This window comes from Carcharhinus amblyrhynchos, chromosome 13, assembly GCF_965287045.1.
Source record: "Carcharhinus amblyrhynchos chromosome 13, sCarAmb.v2.hapA, whole genome shotgun sequence".
NCBI classification, from domain to species: Eukaryota; Metazoa; Chordata; class Chondrichthyes; order Carcharhiniformes; family Carcharhinidae; genus Carcharhinus; species Carcharhinus amblyrhynchos.
Window position 1 is genome coordinate 75,048,871 of NC_137336.1, and position 16,619 is coordinate 75,065,489.

The window sequence follows — 16,619 nt, forward strand, 5'->3', positions numbered from 1 at the left end:
GTTAATGTTTTGCCCACTCCAGCCAGAGACTAAATCCCACTGGTGAATGCTTTCCCCGTTTGGTTAATGTTTTCCCCGACTGGTTAATGTGATCCCCGACTGGTTAATGTTTTGCCCGACTGGTTAATGTTTTCCCCACGGTTGAACAAAGAACAAAACAGCACGGGAAACAGGCCCTTCGGCCCAACGAGCCCGCGCCACCGTCCCCCTGTCTCAGTGACCTATTCATGATTTTAGTCTACACCTAACGTGCGAGGATCAGGGAGGTCCAATTTAGGGACAGTTTAGTACCCAATCAATCAGCCTAAAAGCACATCTTTGGGGGATGTGGGTAGGGAACCGGAGCACCCGGAGGAAACCCACGCAACCACGGGGAGAACGTGCAAACTCCCACAGACACAGGCCCAAATCCATGTGTCTGCACAGCAACAGAGATAGTCTCTGAGCTGTCATGTTGCCCTCGAGATGGTCCAGTTTAAGCACAGTAACGACATGAAGCACTAGGCAACTCCCGAAGCAACGTCCAAGAGCAGCCCACTACAACCTGCCGCATGCATGCCCCTTGCTGGACTTAAATGCCTGTGGAGACAAAAAAATTCATTATTAAACAGGCAAAGACTAACATCCCTGAGGCAAAACGTATTCCCAAGCCTACAATGTTTAGTAAGGCCTACTATATCCCCCTATATGTAGCCCGCTCATATGGCTGTCGAAGTGACTCTTAAACAACCCTAGCGTGCCTGCTTCCACCACCTTACTCGGCAGTGCATTCCACACCCCCACTACCCTTTGTGTGAAAAACTGCCCTCTAATATTTGTCTTATACCTAGCCCCCCTCACCCTAAGCCCGTGACCCCTCATTCTATCCATTTCTAATAGCGGAAAAAGCTTACCACCATTTACTCTATCTATCCCCTTCATAATCTTATAAACCTCTATTAGATCCCCCCTCAGCCGACGTCTCTCAAGGGAAAACAGCCCAAGTTCATTCAATCTTTCCTCGTAAGACAGCCCTTCCATACCAGGCAACATCCTGGTAAATCTCCTCTGCACTCTCTCCAGGATCTCTACATCCTTCCGGTAGTACGGCGACCAGAACTGGACGCAGTTTGGTTAATGTTGTGCCCCTGCTTCTCTGGGGAGTATGTCCGACTGGTTAATGTTTTCCCCTCAGTTCTCCAGGGACCAGGTCCGACTGGTTAATGTTTTCCCCTCGCTTCTCCAGGCACCCAGCCCGACTGGTTAATGTTTTCCCCCTGCTTCTCCAGGCACCCAGCCCGACTGGTCAATATTTTCCCCCTGCTTCTCCAGGCATCCAGTCCGTCTGGTTAATGATTTCCCCCTACTTCTCCAGGGACCTAGTCCCACTGGTTAATGTTTTCCCCATGGTTGGTTCATGCTTTCCCCACGGTTGGTTAATGTTTTGCCCATCCAGCCAGAGGCCAAGTCCCACTGGTTAATGTTTTCCCCGACTGGTTAATGTTTTCCCCGGTTGGTTAATGTTTTGCCTGACTGGTTAATGTTTTCCCCAACTGGTTAATGTTTTCCCCGACTGGTTAATGTTTTCCCCACGGTTGGTTAATGTTGTGTCCCTGCTTCTCCAGGGACTATGTCCAACTGGTTAATGTTTTCCCCAAGCTTCTCCAGGGGCTCTGTCCGACTGGTTCATGTTCTCCCCAAGCTCCTCCAGGGACCATGTCCGACTGCTTAATGTTTTCCCTTCTACTTCTCCAGGGACAAAGTCCCACTGGTTAATGTTTTGCCCGACTGGTTAATGTTTTCCCCACAGTTGGTTAATGTGCCGCTGCTTCTCCAGGGACCAGGTCCGACTGGTTCATGTTTTCCCCTCGCTTCTCCAGGCACCAAGTCCAACTGGTTAATGTTTTCCCCCTGCTTCTCCAGGGACCAAGTCCCACTGGTTAATGTTTTCCCCGACTGGTTAATGCTTTGCCCCTGCTTCTCTGGAGACTCAGTGCAACTGGTTTAATGTTTTCCCTTCTACTCCAGGGACCAGAGTCTAACTGGTTAATGTTTTCCCTTCTGCTCCAGGCACCACGTCCAACTGGTTCATGTTTTGCCCCTGCTTGTCCAGAGGGTACAATAAAAGGGGGACTGCCATTGCCCACACCGCAGCAGCAGCAGCTGGTTAATGGTTTCCCCTCGCAAGTGGAAGCTTCCCTTCCCTCATCTGGCTGACACACTGACTTTCCCATTCCCTCAGCATCTTTACAAACACTGCCTGCCATTTCTTCAAAGCTTTGTTGACAGCTGCCTGCACCAGCTTCAACACTCACCTCTCCCTCGCTCTCACTCGAACACTCAACCTGTGCCTGAACTGAGAGAGGCAGAGAGTGAGTTTTTAAAGTTTCTTAAGTGTCAGAAGTCAGGCTGACATTAACACTGCAGTGAAGTTACTGAGAGAGAGGGACAGTGAGAGAGAGGGAGAGACAGACAGACAGACAGAGAGTGGGGGATCGATATTTAAAGGTGTCAACTTGAATGGTTCGTCCTGACAAGCAAGGCCTACATGCACACTGGATCAGCTTACTGGGACACAGAGATACAGAGGGAGAGGTGAAAGTTTTCCCCGACCGGTTAATGTTTTCCCCCCTGCTTCTCCAGGCTCCAAGTCCCACTGGTTAATGTTTTCCCCGGTTGGTTAATATTTTCCCCCACGGTTGGTTAATGTTTTGCCCATCCAGCCATAGCCTAAGGACCAGTGGTTCATGTTTTGCCCGGTTGGTTCATGTTTTGCCCAGTTGGTTAATGTTTTGCCCCTGCTTCTATAGGTACCAAGTCCAACTGGTTAATGTTTTCCCCTCGGTTCTCCAGGGATTAGGTCCGACTGGTTAATGTTTTCCCCTTGCTTCTCCAGGGACCATCTCCAACTGGTTAATTATTTTCCCCTCGCTTCTCCAGGGACTATGCCCAACTGGTTAATGTTTTTCCCCTGCTTCTCCAGAGACCAAGACCAACTGGTTAATGTTTTCCCCCTGCTTCTCCAGGCACCGAGCCCAACTGGTTAATGTTTTCCCCTCGGTTCTCCAGGTGCCAGGTCCGATTGGTTAATGTTTTCTCCTCGCTTTCTCCATGCACCAAGTCCAACTGGTTCATGCTTTCCCCGGTTGGTTAATGTTTTCCCCTCGGTTGGTTCATGTTTTGCCCATCCAGCCAGAGCCGACGTCCCACTGGTTAATGTTTTCCTCGGTTGGTTAATGTTTTCCCCAGTTGGTTAATGTTTTCCCCGACTGGTTAATGTTTTCCCCGGTTGGTTAATGTTTTCCCTACGGTTGGTTAATGTTTTCTCCCTGCTTCTCCAGGGACAAGGTCCGACTGGTTAATGTTTTGCCCCTGCTTCTCCAGTCACCATGTCCAACTGGCTAATGCTTTCCCTTCTGCTCCAGGCACCCAGGCCAACTCGTTAATGTTTTCCCCCTGCTTCTGCAGGCACCCAGCCCAACTGGTTAATGTTTTCCCCCTGCTTCTTCAGGGATCAAGTCCCACTGGTTAGTGATTTCCCCATGGTTGGTTCATGCTTTCCCCACCGTTGTTTCATGTTTTGCCCATCCAGCCAGACCCTAAGTCTCACTGGTTAATGTTTTCCCCGGTTGGTTAATGTTTTCCCTGACTGGTTAATGTTTTGCCGTCCTGGTTAATGTTTTCCCCACGGTTGGTTAATGTTGTGCCCCTGCTTCTCCAGGGATTATGTCCAACTGGTTCATATTTTCCCCTTGCTTCTCCAGGCACCAAGTCCAAGTGGTTAGTGTTTTCCCCCTGCTTCTCCAGGCACCATATCCCACTGGTTAATGTTTTCCCTTCTGCTCCAGGCACCCAGCCCAACTGGTTAATGTTTTCCCCCTGCTTCTCCACGGCCCAAGTCCCACTGGTAAATGTTTTCCCCGTGGTTGGTGCCTGGAGAAGCAGGGTCAAAGTATTAACCAACCGTGGGCAAAACATTAACCAGTTGGGGAAACATTAACCAGTGGGACTTGGTCTCTGGAGAAGCAGGGGGAAAACATGAACCAGTCGCACTTGGCGCCTGGAGAAGCGAGGGGAAAACATTAACCAACTGTGAACAAAACATTAACCAGTTGGGGAAAACATGAACCAGTAGGGAAAAACATTAACCAATCAGGGAAAACATTAACCAAACGGGCAAAACATTAACCAGTGGGACTTGGTCTCTGGAGAAGCAGGGGGAAAGCATTGTACAGTTGGACTTGAAGCCTGGAGAAGCGAGGGGAAAACATTAACCAGTCGGACATAGTCCCTGGAGAACCAAGGGGAAAACATTAACCAGTTGCACATAATCCCTGCAGAAGCAGGGGCAATACATGAACCAGTCGGGGAAAACATTAACCAACGGGGGAAAACATTAACCAGTGGGACTTGGAGCTTGGAGAAGCAGGGGGGAAAACACTAACCAGTCAGGGAAAACTTTCACCTCTCCCTCTGTATCTCTGTGTCCCAGTAAGCTGATCCAGTGTGAATGTAGGCCTTGCTTGTCAGTACGAACCATTCAAGTTGACAACTTTAAATATTGATCCCCCACTCTCTGTCTGTCTGTCTCTCCCTCTCTCTCACTGTCCCTCTCTCTCAGTAACTTCACTGCAGTGTTAATGTCAGCCTGACTTCTGACACTTAAGAAACTTTAAAAACTCACTCTCTGCCTCTCTCTGTTCAGGCAAACAACTGCAACATTAGACTCCAGCTGTTATTATCAATACCCCTTCCTATAAAGGCTAACAAACCATTGGCTTTCTTCACAACCTTCTCCACTTGTACTGCCGCCTTCAAAGACTTGTGCACTTGCACCCCCAGGTCTCACTGTGTTTCTATACTCTTTATAGGCTTACCCTTTGTCATATAACTGCCCCCTACATTATTCTAGCCAAAATGCATCACCTCACATTTATCCGGATTAAACTCCATTTGCCATTTATCTGCCCAATATCCCAGCCTATCAATATCCCGTTGTATTGCCAGACAAGCTCCTCACTGCCCGCCAATCCAGCCATCTTGGTGTCATCAGCAAATTTGCTGATCACACCACCGACTCCCTCTTCCAAATCATTTATATACACTACAAAGAGAAGAGGTCCCAGTACCGAGCCCTGTGGCACACCACGAGTGACAGACCTCCAGCTAGAAAAGGACCCCTCCACAACTCCTCTCTGACTCCTCTTAGCAAGCCAGTTCTCTACCCATCGAGATACCTGGCCTTGTATCCCATGAGCCTTAATCTTTTCCACCAACCTACCATGAGGGACTTTGTCAAACGCCTCACTGAAATCCTTGGTCGGAGTCGAGTTGTAGTGGGGCTCCCCACCTCGGGATGATTCCGTATGCTGGGATGGGGCTCCGGTGGTGTCTTCGCAATCCGGAGTTGGGAATGCTTCCACCCAGCGGGTGAATTGATCGATTCAGACTAAACAATATTTCTTCCCTCGGCGAGTGGGTAGGGGGCCTCTGAAGTCGATCTGCAGGTTTTCCCAGGATGCCTTTGGTCAGGGTTGGTGGGTCAGTTTGACTCTCAGGGGTGGGCCCGGGTTGTGCTGGGCGCGTATGATACAGCGCTGGCAATGTTTGGCTCCACCCCGTCCCATCCCTGGCCACCACCAATCAGCTGATAGTGGGGCCAGGGTCCCATCCCGGCCGGAGTGGTGGGGCTCGTGGTGGACTCGGAGTAGTTCGGTGGGTAGAAATGAGGGGGCGACGACTTGGTGCCCTCTGCGCCACACTCCGTCTTTGTCCCTGGACGCCCCTGCCTGTTCCCACTGTGCCACCTCATGTGGGCTGGTGTTACCCTGCAGCTCATAAAGATCCACTTCCTCCAAGGGTGCTGTTGTGGTGGGGGCTGTGTGCGGGAGGGCTTCCCCAGCTACAGCCTTGGCTGCAGTGTCTGCGAGTTGGTTCCCTTTCTGTTCCGCTGTCTTTACCCTTTGGTGGGCTTTTATCTTCATTACGGCTGCTTCTGAGGGCAGCCTGGCTGCAGCTACCAGGTCTCGGGTTATATTTTCATGCCTTATGCACCCCCTACCCCCCCTACCCCCACCCCCAACTGTGCTGATAAACCCGCGCCTTTTCCAGGCCATCATGGAATCGTGGACCACCCCAAATGCATATCGGCTGTCAGTATACACATTTACTCGCTTTTCCCTTCCTGTCTTGAGGGCTTCCATGAGGGCTATGAGTTCAGCCATTTGGGCTGAGGTCTCCCCACTCATTGTGTCCTTTGCTCCCAGTGTCCCTTCCTGGTCTACTACTGCCCAGCCTGTGTGGTATTGTCCCTCTACTTGTCTTCGGGACCCGTCTACATACAGTATGAGGTCGGGGTTATCTCAGGGTTGGTCATTAATGCCTCCCTCCGCTTCAGTGTCTGGGTTAATCAGGCAGTAGTGCGGACTTCCCTCTGATAGGAGTCCCTCAGCGGGGTTCTTCCCAGTGTCCCGCACTATCTGGACTGACCGGTCTCGGGGGAGGAGTACCGCTTCCCAATTGGCCCTTCGGGCGTCCGAAACAGTCTGGAGTCGGCCTGTATTCAGGAGCTCAGCGATGGTGTGTTTCGTGTGTGAAATGATTTGTCCTGACATAGTGATCGGTTCGCGTACCCTGACTGCCCAGGAGGGGCAATCTAGAGCTGCCACACACTTGTGCAGTCCCTGGGCTCCCGGGGATTGTCGGGTGGAATAATATGCCACCGGTCGCATGGTCCCCCCGTATTCTTGGGTTCCCACGGAGCGATAAAATCCCTCTTCTGAGTCATAGAAGAGGTGGAAGGGTTTGATTATATTCGGTGGGCGTAGGGCTGGAGCTGCTAATAGTTCTGATTTTAGGCGGGTGAATGCTACCTCCTGTTCGGGTCCCCACTCGATCGTTCCTGCTCCTGGCTTTCCCCCTTTGACCAGCCGCTGAATTGGTTCAGACAGAGATGCAAACTGGTCAATGCAATCACGGCAGTCGTTAAATAGTCCCATAACTCTACACACCCCTTTAACTGTGTTTGGACGGGGCATATTTATAATCCCGGTCTTCCGATCGGAGGGAAGGGCTGTCTTTCCTTGACTTATGTTGTTTCCCAAATCCCGGAGCTCCTGTTGTGCAATCTGTGCCTTGGTTGGGTTGATTTTAAACCCCGCAGCCTGCGAGGCGCGTAGGATTGTGGACAGGGCTCCGATATGTGCTGTGCGGTTGGTGGAGGCAATGAAGATGTGGTCCACATATTGGAGGAAGGTGCTTCCATATGGGGACAGATCGCAGTCCTCAAGGGCCTCACTCATAACTGGGTGGAAAATGTTGGGAATGTTGTGGAGCCCTTGGGGGAGGCGTGTCCGTGTGTACTGTTTCCCTCCACAGGGAAAGGCCAACCTTTCCTGGGAGTCCGTGTGAAGCGGGATGGACGAGAATCCGTTTGCTGTGTCTAACACAGAGAAAATACCATGTTCAGATCCGAGTCCGTTAAAAATAGTGGATGGACTCGCGACTATGGGGTGTTCTTTGGGGGTTATTTTGTTGAGGGCAGTGTAGTCTATGGCCAGTCGGTAACTTCCGTCTGGCTTACGGACTGGCCGTATCGGGGAGTTGGTGTTAGACACTGTAGGTCTTCAAATACCCTGGGCAACCAAAGCCTGAATGGTTTTCTCAGTGTCCTGTAGTGCCTGGGGCTTTATGGGGTATTGTATGTGAGGGGTGTGGATGGGCCCGTGTATGTGTAGGGGAGGGGTTTTTACCAGGCCGCAGTCTTGTTTCCCTGCTGCCCAGACTTGGGGTAATGATGGACATAGAAGCCCTACTATCCCTTCCCTTCTCCAATCTCGGGCTGTGGGTGTGTGGTTTCCTGCCTGGATTGCATCCACGTTTGTGTTCAGGACCCAATATCCCCGAATCCCACTTTTGTGTTCCTTTCTCGCAGTCCACAGCAGGCGCTTGTTGAAGGCACCCACCACCGCCCCCGAACTCCCCCCCAGGAGGTCTATTCCCAAGATTGTTCCCTCCAGATTGGGGCAGACCCAGAAGTGTACTGGGAGTAAGATGTCCTCAATCTCTAGTAGGACTGCCTGGCTCTGGTAAGCTGTAGTTCTATTTCCCCCGACCCCCCCCCCAACTACGACGATGGAACGGTGGGTTGTAGGAAGTGCCATGTTGGTGAGGGATATCGCGGCCCCCCCCCGCCCCCCGTATCTATTAATATTTTGCATCGCCGGCCCCCCCCCAACAATGCGTTAACCCAGATGTGGGGGTGGGCTCCCGGGGTGGGGGGCGACGCGATTCATGCAGTCTTTCTCTCTGCCAGAGTCTGGATAATATCCAGCAGCTGCTGGTGGCTGAGGTGTGCAGGATTGGGAATGACTTCATTCCCTTTCAGCTCGGGGGGCGCTTGCCGGGGTTTGGTCGTACCTGGGGGGGGCTCTCTCTCTCTCTCTCTCTCTCTCTCCCCTTGGGAACCTCCTGCTTCAGCAAGCTGAATCGCTGTGTCCAGTCCTGCTGCAATTGGGGCAAATGTGGGAGGGTTGGGACGCCTGGGCTGGGCCGTCCTTTCTATAATGACCAGGTTTCCCACACTTGTAGCAGCTCTCTCCGTCAGTTCCCAGGGAAGATCCCCCTGCCCTAGCGCTTTGGATCTTTCTCTGTTGGTTGTCTACAGTAATAGCCCAGTTCTCTCGCTCGTCAAAGGTGTTAAAGTTTCCCAACCCGGTCTTTAGGATTGCTCGGTGCGCTGGGCTCAGGCCGTCATTATATAGCTGGAGGAACGCGGGGTTCTGTCTATCGACATCGGGCATTCCCCCGTGGGCCCAAAAAGGCATCAAATTTCGATCGCCCGTATTCCTGGGCTTTCTCCTCCTTCCCCTGCACTAACCCTACGATTGCGTTCCAGCTCACGGGGACTCGCCCCATGGTTTGGGTAATATCATCTTTCAAATCCCTCAGAGCTCGGTCTTGCTCTGGGCGGCTCTGGTTCAGGTTGGTGCACCAGGTCCCGTTCTGGTGCTCTCCCTGAAGCCGGGTCCAATAATTCTCCAGCATTTTGGCTCTTAGGAGCCCTGCTATCTCCCGATGATATAAATTGGGACACATTTACATCTCTTTAAGTGTTTTTGCCAGAAGATCGCGTTACTGTGTGTGGGCTGGAGGGTCGGGAGTTTGTCCAGCAGTTTCACGGTGTCCCCCCGGGGTAAGGGATACATGGGTCATCTTTCTCCGAGCCTGGGCAGATCGCCCTCGCCCGTCTCCCCCTTGCCCCCCCCGGGGACACACTCAATTTTAACGGGGGGGGCTGCCATAATGCTCTGGGATGGGGGGGTCGGTGGGAGGTGGAATGCTCCCTGCTGTTGGGGCTAATGGACCCGTCTCATCCACTAAACATTCCCAGTCGGGACACTCCTCACTGGGAGGTTGGTGTGAGAAGTCGGACAGCGCTGGCAGCACAGGGTTAGTGTCCATCACAGCGGCGTGTTGTCCCTGTGCAGCTTGTTCCTGCTTGCCTTGTACATATTTATGAACTCGTCCTGCAAGGGTGAGATCAGCCTTTAATATTAGCATCCAGGCCTTCTCATCCTTGCTCCTTTTCTCTTTCACCCACCACTCCCGTTGGGTTTCGAGAGGGTCGTGGGGTTTCCACCCTGCCTTCGTCGTGCTTTTAATTAGATTCTTGTTTTTTTTCTCTGCTAGATAGCGGGTGAGGGACCCTTCTGGTCCCCATTCAAAGGTGGTACTGTTGCTCTCCATGTTAGTTTCCTTTACTGGGGTCAGTAGTGTAACTAACCCTGGCTCTAATGCTTTCACAGATACTTGTGTGTGTATCTGATTGGGTTACGGTCTCGTGTTCCCACTGTTAGTACGTTTGTCCCTTCAGTGACAACCCGCAGAGCCCGACCTGCGTGTAGCGGGGAGATTGCCGCTCTCAGAGGCAGGTGAGCTCTGTACAGCCTCTCCGCAGGGGCCGCAGCGTACGGAGATACTCCCGACTACAGTGACCGGGGCCACTAGCTCCTACCCAAATTCCTATCGCTAAATTGACTCTCAGAGGGCAGCCGTTTCCCGATCTCCCAGGGAGTCACCCGGAGCTGGGTGCAGACTGGCGTGTAGTCGACCGTGGGTCGGAGTTCCCCCGATGTGTAGTGGTTTTTTCACGCTACCAGAGGTCTCGTGCTTGTAGTGGGGGAGACACTCACAGAGGCTCCAGACTTAGGAGCGCCCGGACATGGAGCAAATTCCTGGGGGATTTTGCCCCCAGTGGCCCGATCTCTCATCCCTGCAGAGGTCCTCACCGACTTGCAGCTTCCGGACGTGTCCCGAACTCCGTGAGTCCGATCCCAGTGGCCCGAAACCTTGGACGTCCTCCTTCACCTTAAATCCCAGGGTGCTGTCCCTGAACCATAAAGCCCAGAGGAATATCCCTACTCTGTAAGACCTGTTCAGTCGGGTCCCCTAGTGGGCAGTCAGTCTGTGGTCGGGCTGGTCGGGGGGGTCAGCGGGAATGTAAAAATAACACGATCCCAGCCCCCCGCCCAAAAAGAAACTTAAACCCACGTTCCCGCTGTGCAGCTACTGAACGGACCCTGTTCACAAATACAGATCGAGGCAGCCGTGAAACACCGCTCTGACACTGGGACACTCATATTCCGCGGGTTTATAGAATGTGTGCAGAGCGAAAAGAGTCCAAGAATGTGAATAACTTATTGAAATCGACGGATCTGCAGGGACATTTTGAATCAGACAGGGGAACATATCCCGTGGTACAATGAATTGCGCTACTGTGTTGGGCAGATTTACTTTCATTTAATGGAGGGCGGGTCTGAAAGGCCATTGGTTTCAGAAAAAAAGGCTGATAAGGAATATTGACACGAGGACAACCAAAATGTAATTGTCGTTTTGCGGTAGAAAGATTGTATTCGAACCTCTATCGTCATTCGTTCACCCTATAAACAGACCACAAGTCATTGGGAAGTCTATTATGTGAGTCCAAATACACTCTTCCCATTGCCAGCTGATCAGGACCACATTGTGCACAGAACAGGGGAAAACAACGAGACTGTGAATGTGTTGAGTCATCTCCCTTTCTTGGATTTGCCATTCAAGGCATTGTCTTCCCATGGGATCTCTTTTTACTGGAAAGAACGTAAGAACATAAGAAATAGGAGCAGGAGTAGGCCATCTAGCCCTTCGAGCCTGCCCTGCCGTTCAATAAGATCATGGCTGATCTGTCGTGGCTCAGTTCCACTTTCCCGCCCTCTCCCCATAACCCTTAATCCCCTCTCTTATCAAAAACCCATCAACCCGCTTCTTAAAAATATTTAGCGAGGCAGCTTCCACCACTTCAACGGGCAGAGAATTCCAGAGATTCACCACCCTTTGAGTGAAGAAGTTCCTCCTCAACTCCGTTCTAAACCGCCCCCCCTTTATCTTGAGGCTGTGCCCCCTAGTCCTACTGTCTTTTTTGAGCGGGAAGAGTCTCTCCACCTCTATCCTATCCATCCCATTCATCATCTTATACGTCTCAATGAGATCTCCCCTCATTCTTCTAAACTCCAACAAGTACAAGCCTAGTTTATTCAGCCTCTCCTCATAGCTCAACCCCCTCAACTCCGGTATCAGCCTAGTAAACCTCCTCTGCACTCCCTCCAAGGCCAAAATATCTTTGCGCAGGTGCAGCGCCCAAAACTGCACACAGTACTCCAGCTGCGGCCGCACCAATGCCCTATACAGCTGCAGCAAGACCTCTCTACTTTTATATTCAATCCCCCTCGCTATGAAGGCCAGCATCCCATTCGCCTTCCTGACCACCTGCTGCACCTGCAAGCTGGGTTTTTGCGGCTCATGCACAAGGACCCCGAGGTCCCTCTGCACCGTCGCCTGCTGCAGTTTTTCGCCACGTAAGTAATAGTCCTTCCTACCATTCTTCCTACCAAAGTGGACCACCTCACACTTGCCAACATTAAATTCCATTTGCCATTTCCTGGCCCATTCGCCCAGCCTATCTAGATCCTTCTGCAGATTCTCCACACCCTCCGCACAATTTGCCGTTCCACCAATCTTGGTGTCATCAGCAAATTTCGACACCCTACACTTGGTTCCCTCCTCCAGATCATCTATATAAATGGTAAATAGCTGAGGCCCCAGCACAGACCCCTGGGGCACTCCACTAGTCACCAACCGCCAATCCGAATAGCACCCATTGACCCCCACTCTCTGCCTCCTATTTGACAACCAATCCTCTATCCACGCTAACACCCGACCCCCAACTCCATGTCCCCTGACCTTCTGCAATAACCTCTTGTGAGGCACCTTGTCAAACGCCTTCTGAAAATCCAGAAAGACGACATCCACCGGCTCTCCTCTACCCACTGCCCTAGACACGTCCTCATAGAACTCCAGTAAATTTGTCAGACACGACTTCCCTTTAATGAAACCGTGTTGCGTCTGCTCTATCAAGCAATTCCCTTCAAGATGCCTCACAATTTCCTGCTTAATGACAGATTCTAACATTTTACCTACCACAGACGTTAAACTAACCGGCCTATAATTCCCTGCCTTTTGCCTGGCACCCTTCTTAAACAACGGCGCAACAGTAGCCGTTTTCCAATCTTCCGGCACTTCCCCGGAATCCAGCGACGTCTGGAAAATAACCACCAAGGCTTCCACTATCACCTCCGCCATTTCTTTCAGAACCCTCGGATGCATTCCATCCGGTCCTGGGGACTTGTCCACAATCAGCCCCCTCCAGTCTGTCAAGCACCACCTCTCTAGTAACAGTAATGTCATTAAGACCCTCCAGTCCTACCACCTTTCCATCGCTAACACCCGGCAAATTATTCAAGTCCTCCTCCGTGAAGACAGAAACAAAAAAGTTATTCAAGATTTCCCAAACATTTCCCAATCTCCAAAACAGACGAAGCAGTTGACGGACAGAGACTCTGTTCTGTCAAAAGTTAATCCATTTGTGTTGCAAAGATAGGCAACTATCATAGAGAATGAGTTATGTATGCAGGATTGATGCATACTGTGGGGGTCACGGATGGCCGTTTCGACCCTGTTTGGGAGCAGAATTCATGATTAATGTAACAGCTCTTGTTAAAGTGAAAAACTACATCAAATATTTGCAACTCATGGTGCACATGATTCTTCTGTTTTGGATAATGGAACTACGTACACAATGTTTTTTTTCAAGAATTTATGCAAAACAATGGCATATACTATTTCCGTACTGCACCATTTCATGTGGTTTCAAATGGTTTGGCGGAGCCCTGAAGTAGGGATTGAAAAAAAAAGTGGAAGATGATTCTTTGAGTACAAAGATCTGAAGATTTTTATTCCAGTATTGTTTCACGCTGCAAACGACAACTGGGCTATTTCCAGCGGAACTGCTGCTATGTGGATGGTCAAGTGTCACGTGGATCTGTACCATCGAAATCTCATAGCAAAAGAGAACAAGATCCAGAGAAGCTGGAACAGTTCGGGAGGGCAAAGTATTACTGATTCACCATTTAATTTCAGTATGTTCCTCAATGGTTTTATTGGGTGATAATTGTTTTAATGGTGTTGAGGGACTTAAGCATCTGTGAGTTTTGACTTTTTTTTGGTTTTGATCTACAACAGCGTGACTTGGAAACAAAGAGAGAGAGGGATGGAGAGAAAAAAATAATAGCAGATTTATAGAGGGACAGACAGATAGGTAGAGGAATGGATAGAGAGATAGATAAACAAAAAAGGTAGACAGACAGACAGACTGGCATACAGGCAGACAGACTGTCAGACAGTCAGGTTGACAGATAGATAGATGGATAGATAAATAGACAGATAACCAGACAGACGGACGGGTGCACAGGTGGGCAGACGGATGGTCGGATGTGTGATGGATGGACAGATGGATGTTAGACAGACAGACAGACAGACAAACAGAGCTCCCGTTATTTCCTTCTAATAATCTGCATGCTCATTGTTCCATGGGATCACTGAAGAGAGGCAGCGATTTGCGAGAGGAGATCTTGTGGGTGAGTAGAGCGATTTTTCAAAGCTAACTTTTTACTAGTTTTTTTTCTTTAAATTTTATACCGGAAGCAGTTGCAAAGACACTCAGGTAGAGTTTTTTTTTAACACATAAAAGTTACTCACCTCGGGGATTCAACCTCATTGTTCCGTTGGAGCACTGAAGAGAGGCTGCGGTTTGCGAGAGGAGAGCTTGTGGGTGAGTACAGCGATTTTTTTAAAACTAACTTTGTATTTGTTTTTTTTTCTTTAAATTTTGGCACCGGAAGCAGTTACTAGGGCACTCGGGTAGAGTTTTTTTTACCTTACTATAAATTAGAGCGGTGAGGAATCCCGATACTCTACATAGGTAGAGTATCCCAGCCCTCCCCGCTCCTCTAACCTCAAAAAGAGAGAGAGAGAGAGGGGCTCTGACTGAGAGCAGGTAAGTCTGTTTTTGTTTTTGAGTGTGCTGTAAGGGCTTTGGCTCACAGGGCCAAAGAGATAAGGGTGAGGCAAGGGAAGTTATAAGTTTTTTTTAACTTTTTCCTCTGGGTTACAAAGAAGGGGCAAGTATGGGTATGAGGCCAGTATGTTGTTGCCAGTGCAACATGTGGGAGGTCTTGGAGGCTCCTGGTCTACCAGATGTCCACACCTGTGCTCGGTGTGTGGAGCTGCAGACCCTATGGAACCAGGTTAAGGAGCTGCAAATGCAGCTCGAGGACCTTCGGCTCATTAGAGAGAGTGAGGAGATAATTGACAGGAGCTATCAGCAAGTAGCCACATCAGGGCAATGGGGAGAAGGCACGTGGGTAACTATTAGGAAGGGGAAACCTCAGGTGATGGAGAGCACGCCGGTGGATGTCCCCCTTCAAAATAAGTCCTCCTGCCTGAGTACTACTGGGGGGGACAGCTCATCTGAGGGAGGCAGCAGTGGCCAGGTCTCTGGAGCTGAGCCAGTATGTCAAAAAATTAAAAAAGAGAACAGAAAGGTAGTATTAATAGGGGCGGACAGGCGTTTTTGTGGACGTAGACGTGAGTCATGGATGGTGGTTTGTCTCCCTGGAGCTGGGATCCGGGATGTCTCTGGGCGTGTCCCAGACATCCTGAAGGGGGAGGGTGAGGAACCAGAGGTTGTAGTGCATATAAGAACATAAGAACATAAGAAATAGGAGCAGGAGTAGGCCATCTAGCCCTTCGAGCCTGCCCCGCCATTCAATAAGATCATGGCTGATCTGTCGTGGCTCAGTTCCACTTTCCCGCCCTCTCCCCATAACCCTTAATCCCCTCTCTTATCAAAAACCCATCAACCCGCTTCTTAAAAATATTTAGCGAGGCAGCCTCCACCACTTCAACGGGCAGAGAATTCCAGAGATTCACCACCCTTTGAGTGAAGAAGTTCCTCCTCAACTCCGTTCTAAACCGCCTCCCCTTTATCTTGAGGCTGTGCCCCCTAGTCCTACTGTCTTTTTTGAGCGGGAAGAGTCTCTCCACCTCTATCCTATCCATCCCATTCATCATCTTATACGTCTCAATGAGATCTCCCCTCATTCTTCTAAACTCTAACGAGTACAAGCCTAGTTTATTCAGCCTCTCCTCATAGCTCAATCCCCTCAACTCCGGTATCAGCCTAGTAAACCTCCTCTGCACTCCCTCCAGGGCCAAAATATCCTTGCGCAGGTGCGGCGCCCAAAACTGCACACAGTACTACTGACGTAGGCAAGAAGAGGGAGGCAGTCGTGAAAAGGGACTATAGGGAACTGGGTAGGCAGCTGAGGAAGAGAAAAGCGAAGGTAGTAATCTCAGGATTGCTGCCTGTGCCACGGGAGAATGAGGGCAGGAATGGAATGAGGTGGAGGCTGAATGCGTGGCTGAGGGACTGGAGCAGGGGGCAGGGATTTCGGTTCCTAGATCATTGGGACCTCTTTAGGGGCAGGTGTGACCTGTACAGTAAAGACGGGTGGCACTTGAATCCCAGGGGGACTAATATCTTGGTGGGAAGACTGGCTAATGCTACTGGGGGGACTTTAAACTAGAAAGGATGGGGGGAGGGAATTGTGATGGGGAGACTGGGACCGAGGAGGTTAGCTCCCAGCTAGGGAAGGACTGCAGGCAGTATGAGAGGGAGGTTGGACAGGGGGGGGAGAAGGGAAATGCCCAGACTGAGGGGCTGAAGTGTATCTATTTTAACGCCAGGAGTGTAGTAAATAAGGTAGATGAGCTTAGGGCGTGGATTGCTGCTTGGGAATGTGATGTGGTGGCCATTACGGAGACTTGGATGTCTCAGGGACAGGACTGGGTACTCCAGGTGCCAGGATTCAGATGCTTCAGGAAGGACAGGGAGGGAGGCAAAAGAGGTGGTGGAGTGGCTCTGTTGATCAGGGACAGTGTCATGGCTGCAGAGAAGGAGGATGCCGTGGAGGGACTGTCTACAGAGTCTCTGTGGGTGGAAGTTAGGAACAGCAAAGGGTCGAACACTTTGCTGGGTGTATTCTATAGGCTGCCCAATAGTGACAGGGAAGTTGAGGTGCAGATAGGGAAACAGATTCGAGAGAGATGTAGTAATAACAGAGTTGTCGTGATGGGAGACTTCAATTTCCCAAACATTGATTGGAATATCCCTAGGGTAAGGGGTTTGGATGGGGAGGAGTTTG